Source organism: Pongo pygmaeus, chromosome 1 (assembly GCF_028885625.2).
Source record: "Pongo pygmaeus isolate AG05252 chromosome 1, NHGRI_mPonPyg2-v2.0_pri, whole genome shotgun sequence".
In the NCBI taxonomy this organism is placed as follows: domain Eukaryota; kingdom Metazoa; phylum Chordata; class Mammalia; order Primates; family Hominidae; genus Pongo; species Pongo pygmaeus.
Genome location: NC_072373.2, coordinates 202,738,306 through 202,749,018, shown reverse-complemented (window position 1 = coordinate 202,749,018; position 10,713 = coordinate 202,738,306).

The window sequence follows — 10,713 nt, the reverse complement described above, 5'->3', positions numbered from 1 at the left end:
AGATTGCTAACTGTCTCCATTATCCATTACTTGCCCCTTTCTTCTAGTAATAAAATAACTTTCACCCCAAGATATAGCAGGGTATATGGCTGCCCAGATCCAGATCATAGTTCATGGTCACTGCTGCCATGGTAGCTAGCTGGGTGTGACCATGTAACTAAGTACTCACCACTGGAAAATGTATAGATTGATGTGATCATCACTTCTACATCATTTCCTAAAGTGAAATTGTTAGCTATTTACTTCCTCTTTCCCCCACTTACCACAGGCTTGTATATAGATGCTTCAGTGATGTCCTTGGAGGCAGCAGAGCAACAAGATAGAAGGAACCTGTATCCCCAAATGACTACCTGAAGCAGAGCCCTTTACTCTCCTCTGGACTCATCCTGAATCACCCATATGCTTAAAGGGATAAAACAACAACAAAAGACAAAATAAGAACAACAAACAAAACCTGTAAAACAAGAGATTCAAAATAAATTTGCTCTAGCTGGGGCATGGTGGCTCATGCCTGTAATCCCAATACTTTGGGAAGCGGAGGCAGGAGGATCACATGAGCCCAAATGTTCAAGACAAGCCTGGGCAAGATAGTGAGACCCTAAAGTAACTGGGCATGGTGGCCCATGCCGATAATCCCAGCTACTCGGGAGGCTGAGGTGGGAGAATCACTTGAGCCCAGGAGGTTGAGGCTGCACTGAGACATGATCCAGGCATGGTGGTGAGCACCTGTAATCCTAGCTACTCAGGAGGCTGAGGCAGGAGGATTCCTTACACCCAGGAGTTTGAGGTTACAGTGAGCTATGATCACACCATGGTACTCCAGCATGGAAGACAGAATGAGATCCTGTATCAGTAATAAATAAGTAAATAAATAAATTTATTCTGTATTTTTGAGCCTCTTTACTAAAGCAGCTTATTCTGTTCCTTAATTCATACAGGAAAGAAAAAACAAACTTCATTATGCCATTGGTGTGTTGTTAATAGTTAAAAAAAAAAAAAAGAAGAAGAAGATTGGGAGCTAAGATAAAAAAACAGAGAAGTCAAATAAATGGAGGAATAAAAGATGTTCTTATAAAGACTTGCATTACTGGGGAGGCAACTGAATAAACAGGCAGGACAGTGAAAGAGCCTAGTCAGATGCCCACTGAGCTCTGCTTTGGAGTTAATGTGGTTTGGTGTTGAAGCAAAATACAAAGACCAGGGTGAAGTCAAACCATTGCAGCCTACATATGGCAGGAAGGCCCATGGTTCAAGAAGGGTCTGTGTAGATATGAATTAGATGGGAGGACCATTAGTCAGGGTCCTTAGGTTGCAAGCAACAGAAAGCAACTCTGACTTGCTCAAACAAGACAAAGAATTTACTAGAAGGACATTGGGAAGACCAAAGAATCTAAGGAAGATCTCAACAGCCAAGGCCAAGAAAAGGATAAGATGTAGGTAAGCTCTGGGAATCCCACTTACAGAAACTTGCGGTTTCCCTAGTATGCAGCAGAATCACCTGGAGGGGTTTTTAAAACACAGATTGCCGGGGCCTACCCCCAGAGTTTCTAATCCAGTAGGTGTGGGTTGGGGCCCGGAAATCGGTATTTCTAACAAGTTCCCAGATGCTGTTGCTGCAGGTCAAGGGACCCCCTTATGAGAAGCACTGCTTTAGGGGAAACACATCAAATGACTCAGCTCCCACTTCCTTCCATCCCTGAGTGTCTCCACAGTTCCAAAGTCCTGAGAAAGTCCAGTTGACCCAGGATTGAGTCACTCCTGTGGTCAGAGAGGTGGCGTTCTGTGATTGGCAGCCATGTGAGCGTCACTTGGGGTGGGGATGGGGGAAGTTCCTCCAAGGAAGGAACACTGGACACAAAACTAGAAGATGTCCTCAAAATGGCAGTTGGGCAAGCTGAATGCACAACTCTCTCCATCTGGAGCAAGATCTTCAGCAGCAACTTCTCCTCTCAGGGCAGAAGTTCCAGAATAGAGAACTGGAGGCGGGTGGGGTGGTAGGGAGACGGAGAAGGGGGACTTCTACAGACCATTATCTCTATTCTAACCTCATTTCATTTCCTGTCAAGAGAGGACACTCCTGCCCCCTAGAGACCAGTGATCAATTCCACAGCGGCTTTGGTGGCTATGAAAGCCCTGAGGAGTCAGTAGACCTTGCGTTGAGATCCATTTTGACCAGTTAGGCCACAGCCCAAGACATCATGTCACCGTGCATGTTGTAGCTTTTTTCAGCTGCAGAGAAATTTCAGAGATAGTTCCTGAAAAGCCTAAGCATCTCATTTTTGCATCATACTGTATGTGCTCCTGTAGGGGAGAAGAAACTTCCATCTACCCTCTTAGGTTCTATGGCTGGCCTAAGTTTTTTTTTTTTTTTTTTTTTTTTTGAGATAGAGTCTCACTCTGTCGCCCAGGCTGGAGTGCAATGGCACGATCTCAGCTCACCACAACCTCCGCCTCCCGGGTTCAAGCAATTCTCCTGCCTCAGCCTGCCAAGTAGCTGGAATTACAGGCGCGCGCCACCATGCCTGGCTAATTTCTGTATTTTTAGTAGAGACGGGATTTCACCATGTTGGCCAGGCTGGTTTCAAACTCCTGACCCCAAGTGATCCACACGCCTTGGCCTCCCAAAGTGCTGGGATTACAGGCGTGAGCCACCACGCCCAGCCTGGCCTAAGTATTAATACTAAACAGACATAAGACAGAATAATATGAGAAAAGCATACAAAGTTTTAAAATATTTTATCTATACACAGGAGTCGTCAGAAGGAAAGTGAAAACCCAAAGAATTAATTAAGCCCAAAAGTTTATATACCTTTTTACATAAAGGTATATATTATTCTTTTACATAAAGAATAATAAATCGGTGGGTGATGTGAACTGGAGTCTGAGCCAGCTATAAAGAGAACAACAACAACAAAAGAATGACAGGCTGGGCTTGGTGGCTCACACCTGTAATCCCAGCACTTTGGGAGGCCAAGGCTGGTGGATCACCTGAGGTCGAGAGTTCAAGACCAGCCTGGCCAACATGAGGAAATCCCGTCTCTACTAAAAATACAAAAATTAGCTGGGCGTGGTGGCAGGTGCCTGTAGTCTCAGCTCCTCGGGAGGCTGAGGCAGGAAAATTGCTTGAACCTGGGAGGCAGAGGTTGCAGTGAGCCAAGACTGTGCCACTGCACTCCAGCCTGGGCAACAGAGAGAGACTCCGTCTAAAAAAAGAAAGAATGACAAATTGTGGGGATGTGACAAGACAAAGAGGCTTGGGCTAAAGGCAGTTAATTGTGGGACAATGACTAGGAAATACATGGGGTTATTTTAGTAGGTTCATTTGTGTAGGCCCACTGCGCCATCAACCCTCAGTCTCTGGTGATGGGAATGTTCTTCTCTTCCTGGTACAGAGAGGGCACCTTTCTCATGGGAAATTTTATGATCTCCATTTGGGTAAAAAGATGGAGTTCAGAGGGCTCTTCCTGCACCTGCTGTTTCTCAAGTGACTTCAGCTCAAAATAATATGCCACAGTGGCATATTTTGGGGTGGCATATCCTGAACCCCTTCACTAACAATGAATTTTCTTCTTCAGAAAAACTTGGTAGTGGTCAGGCACAATGGCTCACAGTTGTAATCCCGGCACTTTGGGAGGCCGAGGCAGGCGGATCACCTGAGGTCAGGTGTTCAGGACCAGCCTGGCCAGCATGGTGAAACCCCATCTCTACTAAAAAAAATACAAAAATTAGCTGGGTGTGGTGGCACATGCCTGTTATCCCAGCTAGTTAGGAGGCTGAAGCAGGAGAGTTGCTTGAACCTGGGAGGCAGACGTTGCAGTGAGTCAAGATGGTGCCACTGCACTCTAGCCTGGGCGACCTAGCGAGACTTTGTCTCAGAAAAAAAAAAAAAAGAGAAAAGAAAAACTTGGTAGAGAAAAAAAAAATCTGTTAACCTAATTAAACAAGCCTATAGTTGTGTAAGTTAGACTGTCAGCTATCAGATGCTCTTATAATGTGGCTCGCCTGAGCTTACAAATGAATATCACGATTTCAAGGAGTGTGTTAAAACCATTATGTTAATATTTACACAGCAATCAATGTAATACACCATATTAATTGAATAAAGAACAAAAACCACCCCTCCAATAGACGCCTAAAAACATTCGACAAATTCTAACAGTTTAAAAGCATTCAACAAACTAGGGAGAGAAGGGGACTTTCTCAATCAGATAAAGGATGTCTACAAAAACCCCCAGCTAACATCATACTTCCTTGTGAAAGACTGGACGCTTTCCCCGAAGATCCCTTGTTAAGATTAATGGTTGCAGGGGCTGGTGGTGGGGAACAGGAAGTGACTGCTAGTGGGTATGGGGTTTCTTTTTGAGGTGGTGAAATTACTGGTGATTGTTGCACAACTTTGTCAATGAATATACTAAAAATCAGTAAGGGTATGGTGGCTCACACCTGTAATCCTAGCATTTTGGGAGGCTGAGGCAGGAGGCTCACTTGAGCCCAGGAGTTCAAGACCAGCCTGGGCAACATAATGAGACTTCGTCTCTACTGAAAAAAAAAAAAAAAGAAAAGAAAAATTAACTGGGCGTAGTGGTGCACATCTGTAGTCCTGGCTACTCAGGAGGCTGAAGTGGGAGGATCCCTGGAGCCCAGGAGGTCGAGACTTCAGTGAGCCATGATTGCACCACTGCACTCCAGCCTAGTCAACAGAGTGAGACCCTATCTCAAAAAAACAAAACACCAACAACAACAAAAAGTCACTGAAGTGTACGCTTTAAAAGATACCTGAATTAAATCTCAAAACTGCTTTTTTTTTTTGAGTAGGGGACAGGGTCTCACTCTGTTGCTCATGCTGGAGTGCAGTGGCTTGATCTCGGCTCACTGCAACCTCCATCTCCCAGGTTCAAGCAATTCTCCTGCCTCAGCCTCCCGAGCAGCTGGGATTACAGGTCCACACCACCATGGCCAGTTAATTTTTGTATTTTTAGTAGAGATGGGGTTTCACCACGTTGGCCAGGCTGGTTTTGAGCTCCTGACCTCAGGTGATCTGCCTGCCTCAGCCTCCTAAACTGCTGGGATTACAGGTGTGAGCCACTGTGCCCGGCCGGCCCAAGAGCCCAAGTTCTGTGCTCTTGCCACTCCTATCCTCAACTTGCAGGCTTATCTTCAGGCCGCTTTAGATCTAGCCATCCTGTTTGCTTTTTTTTTTTTTTTTTAAGAGATACGGGTCTCACTATGTTGCCCAAGCTGGTCTCAAACTCCTGGCCTTAAGTAATCCTCCCATGTTGGCCTCTAGAGTAGCTAGGGTTACGGGCGGGAGCCACTGTGCTAGGCCTGTTTACATATTAAAGTGAACCCATGTATTGGTCAGGATTCTTTTGGTTACAAATGTCAGAAATCTAACCCAGACTAGCTGAAAAAAAGTAGTCCAAACGGACTTCAGACATGTCTGGATCAAGGAGAGCATCGGAACTCTCTTCTTTCTATCTTTCAGGGTTTATTTGATTTTGTTTGGCTTCATTCTCAAACAGGTAGCAAGATGGCTGCTGGTAGTGCCAAGCCATTACTGCTGTGTATCTTTTTTTTTTTTTTTTTTTTGAGACAGAGTCTTGCTCTTTCGCCCAGGCTGGAGTGCGGTGGCCTGATTTTGGCTCACTGCAACCTCTGCCTCCCAGGTTCAAGCGATTCTTGTGCCTCAGCCTACTGAGTAGCTGGGATTACAGGTGCCCTCCACCATACTCGGCTAGTTTTTGTGTTTTTAGTAGAGACGGGGTTTCACCATGTTGCCCAGGCTGGTCTCGAACTCCAGGGCTCAAGCGATCCACCCGCTTCAGCTTCCCAAAGTGCTGGGATTACAGGCGTGAGCCACCGCACCTGGCCCACTGCTGTGCATCTTATGAGACAGAAAGAAAAAAAGATGGTAAGCGGGAAGGAAAAGAGAGAGACACTGTCTTTCTTCTAATGTCCATATAATAAATATGAAGGAACTTATTAACTCACAGGCCTATCCCTGGACCAATCACTGGGGCCAAAGGAATACAGACCTTGGATTGGCCAGTCTTGGGTCTTCTGCCAAGACCCAAACCACAGGCACTGAGCTGGACTCGGGAGAGGAGGAATAATTTCCCATAGGAAGACAGATCAAGCAATGAAAATGTGCCTGCCACACCCTAGAAGGCTGTAGAACATGAGGACATGAGCCATGTAGGACATGAGGATGACGCCAGGGTTCCAGTGCAAGCTGAGACTTAAGGGTACCTTCCAAGAAACCAGGAGAAAAGAGCACAAGGAACTGGAGTTTTTGGAGGGCCTAGTATGTGTTGACCCAAGAGCCCAGAGCTACTTGGAAGTGGCAGAAGCTGGGCTTAAACAATGTGTTTTTTAGTTCCAAAGTCCATGCTGTTAGCACTGGAAGGACTAATCAAAGACAGAGGGGCTGAGACAGAGAGGAGCTTTATTCTTGTAATAGTGAGAGATGTCCAGGAGGCACTGTGGAGGGGGCACTTATCCCAGCCTGGGAACAGAAATCAGAGAAGACTTTCTGATCCCACTACTGGGTATCTACCCAGAGGAAAGGAAGTCATTATATGAAAAAGATACTTGCACACACGCATGTTTATAGCAGCACAATTTGCAATTGTGAAAATATGGAACCAGCCTAAACGCCCATCAATCGATGAGTGGATAAAGAAAATGTGGTATACAGGCCGGGCGCGGTGGCTCACGCCTGTAATCCCATCACTTTGGGAAGCTGAGGCGAGTGGATCACCTGAGGTCAGGGATTCGAGACCAGCCTGACCAACATGGAGAAACCCTGTCTGTACTAAAAATACAAAATTAGCCAGGCGTGGTGGTGCATGTCTGTAATCCCAGCTACTCAGAAGGCTGAGGCAGGAGAATCGCTTGAACCTGGGAGGTGGAGGTTGCGGTGAGCCGAGACTGCACCATTGCACTCCAGCCTGGGCAACAAGAGGGAAACTCTGTCTCAAAAAAAAAAAAAAAAAGAAAAAAGAAAGAAAGAAAAGAAAAAGAAAAAAGAAAGAAAAGAAAAGAAAAAAGAAAGAAAAGAAAAGAAAAAGAAAATGTGGTATATATATAATCCTAGCACTTCGGGAGGTTGAGGCAGGAGGATCACTTGAGTCCAGGAGCTGGAGACCAGCATAGGCAACGTGGTGAGACCCTGTCTCTACAAAAAAAATATTTTACATTAGCTGGATGTAGTGGCTTGTGCCTAGCGGTCGCAGCTATGGGGGAGGCTGGGGCAGGAGAATCACTCGAGCCTGGGAGGTCAAGGCTGCAGTGAGCCGTGTTCATGCCATTGCATTCCAGTCAGGGTGACAGAGTGAGATTCTGTCTCAAAAAAAAAAAAAAAAAAAAAAAATTGGAGTCAATCTTCTCAAACCTTGTTGGTGATTTATCAACTAAGTGTATGTAATATTTTAAATTCTTCATTGTCATTTCAACAGTGTTCACAGTATCTTCACCAAGGAGTAGATTCTATCTTAAGAAACCACTTTCTGGCCAGGCGTGGTGGCTCATGCCTGTAATCCTAGCATTTGGGGAGGCTGAGGGGGGCAGATCACTTGAGGTCAGGAGTTCAAGACCAGCCTGACCAACAGGGTGAAATCCCGTCTGTACTGAAAATACAAAGAAATTAGCTTGGTGTGGCAGTGCACATCTGTAGTCCCAGCTACTCAGGAGGCTGTGGTGGGAGAATCTTGAACCTGGGAGGCAGAGGAAGAAACCACTTTCTTTGCTCATCCATAAGAAACAATTCCTCAACTGTTCAAGTTTTACCATGAGATTTCAGCAATTCAGTTGCATCTCAGGCTCCACTTCTAGTTCTAGTTCTCTTGCTATTTGTACCACATCTGCAGTTACTTCCTCCATTGAAGTCTTGAACCCCTCAAAGTTATCCATCAATTGACACATAAAATTAACAACAAAAATCATCCATGAGGGTTGAATTCAACTTCTTCCAAAACTACTGTTTACGTTGATATTTTGACCTCCTCCCATGAATGACAAATGTTCTTAATGGCATCTAGAATGGTGAATCCTTTCCAGAAATTTTCAAATTTCCTTTTTTCCCAGATCAGGCCAGGTGCGGTAGCTCATGCCTGTAATCCCAGCACTGTGGGAGGCTGAGGCTGGTGGATCACCTGAGGTCAGGAGTTCAAGACCAGCCTGGCCAATATGGGGAACCCCCATCTCTACTAAAAATACAAAAATTAGCTGGGCATGGTGCCACACGCCTGTAATCCCAGCTACTCCTGAGGCTGAGGCAAGAGAATTGCTTGAACCCAGGAGGTGGAGGTTGCAGTGAGCTGAGATTGCAACACTGCATTCCAGCCTGGGCAACAGAGCAAGACTCTGACTCAAAACAAAACGAAAACCCCAAAAAACAGATCCATCAGAGGAATCACTATCTATGGCAGCTATAGCCTTATGAAATGTATTTCTTAGGTAATAAGTCTTGAAAGTCAAGGCTGGGTGCAGTGGCTCATGCCTGTAATCCCAGCATCCCAGCACTCTGGGAGGCCAAGGTGGGTGGATGGCTTAAGCTCAGGAGTTCAAGACCAGCCTGGGCAACAAAGTGAGATACACCGCTCCTTGCCGACCCCCCAACGCCACCGCCATCTCTACAAAAAAAAAAAAAAAAGAAAAAGAAAAAAGAAAACAAAGATTAGCCGGGAATGGTGGCATGTGTCTGTGGTCTTAGCTACTCGGGGGGCCAAGGTGGGAGGACGGCTTGAGCCTGGGAGGCAGAGGCTGCAGTGAGCCGCGATCACGCCACTGTATACCTGGGAAACAGAGTCAGTGAGTCAGACTCTGTCTTAAAAAAAAAAGAAAGTCAAAATCACTCCTTGATCCATGGGTTACAGAATGGATGTTGTATTAGCAGGCATGAAAACAACATTAATTTCCTCATATATCTCTGTCAGAGTTCTTGGGTGACCAGGTGCATTGTCAATGAGCAGTCATATTTTGAAAGAAATCTGTCTTTCTGCGTAGTGGGTCTCAATGGTGAGCTCAAACGACTCAGTAAACTATGCTGTAAATAGATGTGCTGTCATCTAGGCCTTCTTCCATTTAGAGAGCATAGGCAGAGTATGTTTGGCATAATTCTTAAGGGCCCTAGGACTTTCAAAATGGTCAATGAGCATTGGCTTCAACTTAAAGTCTCATTGAGGCCAGGCGTGGTGGCTCACGCCTGTAATCCCAGCACTTTGGGAGACCTAGGCTGGCGGATGACGAGGTCAAGAGATCGAGACCATCCTGGCCAACATGGTGAAACCCTGCTTCTACTAAAAAATACAAAAATTAGCTGGGCATGGTGGTGTGCACCTATAGTCCCAGCTACTTGGAAGGCTGAGGCAGGAGAATCGCATGAACCCGGGAGGTGGAGGTTGCAGTAAGCCGAGATTGTGCCACTGCACTCCAGCCTGGGTGACAGAGAGAGACTCTGTCTCAAAAATAAATAAAATTAATAAAATAAAGTCTTGTTGATCAGGGTGGTTGTTGCTATAAGTTAAGGTGGCTGTGGCTATTTTTTTTTTTTTTTGAGATGGAGTCTCGCTCTGTCGCCCAGGCTGGAGTGCAGTGGCACAGTCTTGGCTCACTGCGACCTCCGCCTCCCAGGTTCAAGCAATTCTCCTGCCTCAGCCTCCTGAGTAGCTGGGATTACAGGCGCCTGCCACCACGCTCAGCTAATTTTTTATTTTTAGTAGAGATAGGGTTTCACCATGTTGGCCAGGCTGATCTCGAACTCCTGGCCTCAGGTGATCCGCCCACCTTGGCCTCCCAAAGTGCTGGGATTACAGGTGTGAGCCACAGCGCCCAGCCAGCTGTGGCTATTTTTAAAAATAAGGCAACAGTTGGCTGGGCACAGTGGCTCACGCCTGTAATCCCAACACTTTGGGAGGCCGAGGTGGGTGGATCACTTGAGGTCAGGAGTTCAAGACCAGCCTGGCCAACATGGTGAAACCTTGTCTCTACCAGAAATACAAAAAAAAAAAAAAAAATTAGCCGGGTGTCGTGGCACACAGTTGTAATCCCAGCTACTCTGGAGGCTGGAGCAGGAGAATCTCTTGAACCTAGGAGGCAGAGGTTGCAGTGAGTTGAGATCACACCACTGCACTCCAGCCTGGGTGACAGAGGGAGACTCCATCTCAAATAAATAAATAATAAATAAAAATAATGCAACAATGAGGTTTGCACCATCGTTGGATTCTTCTTTTCACTTGAACACCTAGAGATCATTGTAGGGTTATTCACTGGCCTAATTTCACTATTGTTATGTCTCAGGGAACAGGGAAGCTCAAGGATTAAAGCAGTCAGAACACACACAACATGAATGGATGAAGTTCACCATCTTACATGGGTGTGGTTTGTGGCACCCCAAAACAATCACAGTAGTAATGACAAAGATAACTGATAGTAGATCACCATAACAGATACAATAATAACGAAAAAGTGTAAAATATTGCAAGCATTACCAAAATGTGACATAGAGACACAAAGTGAACACATGCTGTTGGTAAAATGGCGCCGATAAACTTGCTTCAGGCATGGTTTCCACTGAGGACCACGCTGTGATATTTTTTCTCTCTTGCCTAAATTCCTATCTTAAGGGACATGGGGAGTCACGCCCTACAAACAATAAAGTCTCTCAGATGAGTTTTATTTAACCCTATATAACGCGGCGTACTTTCCAACCTG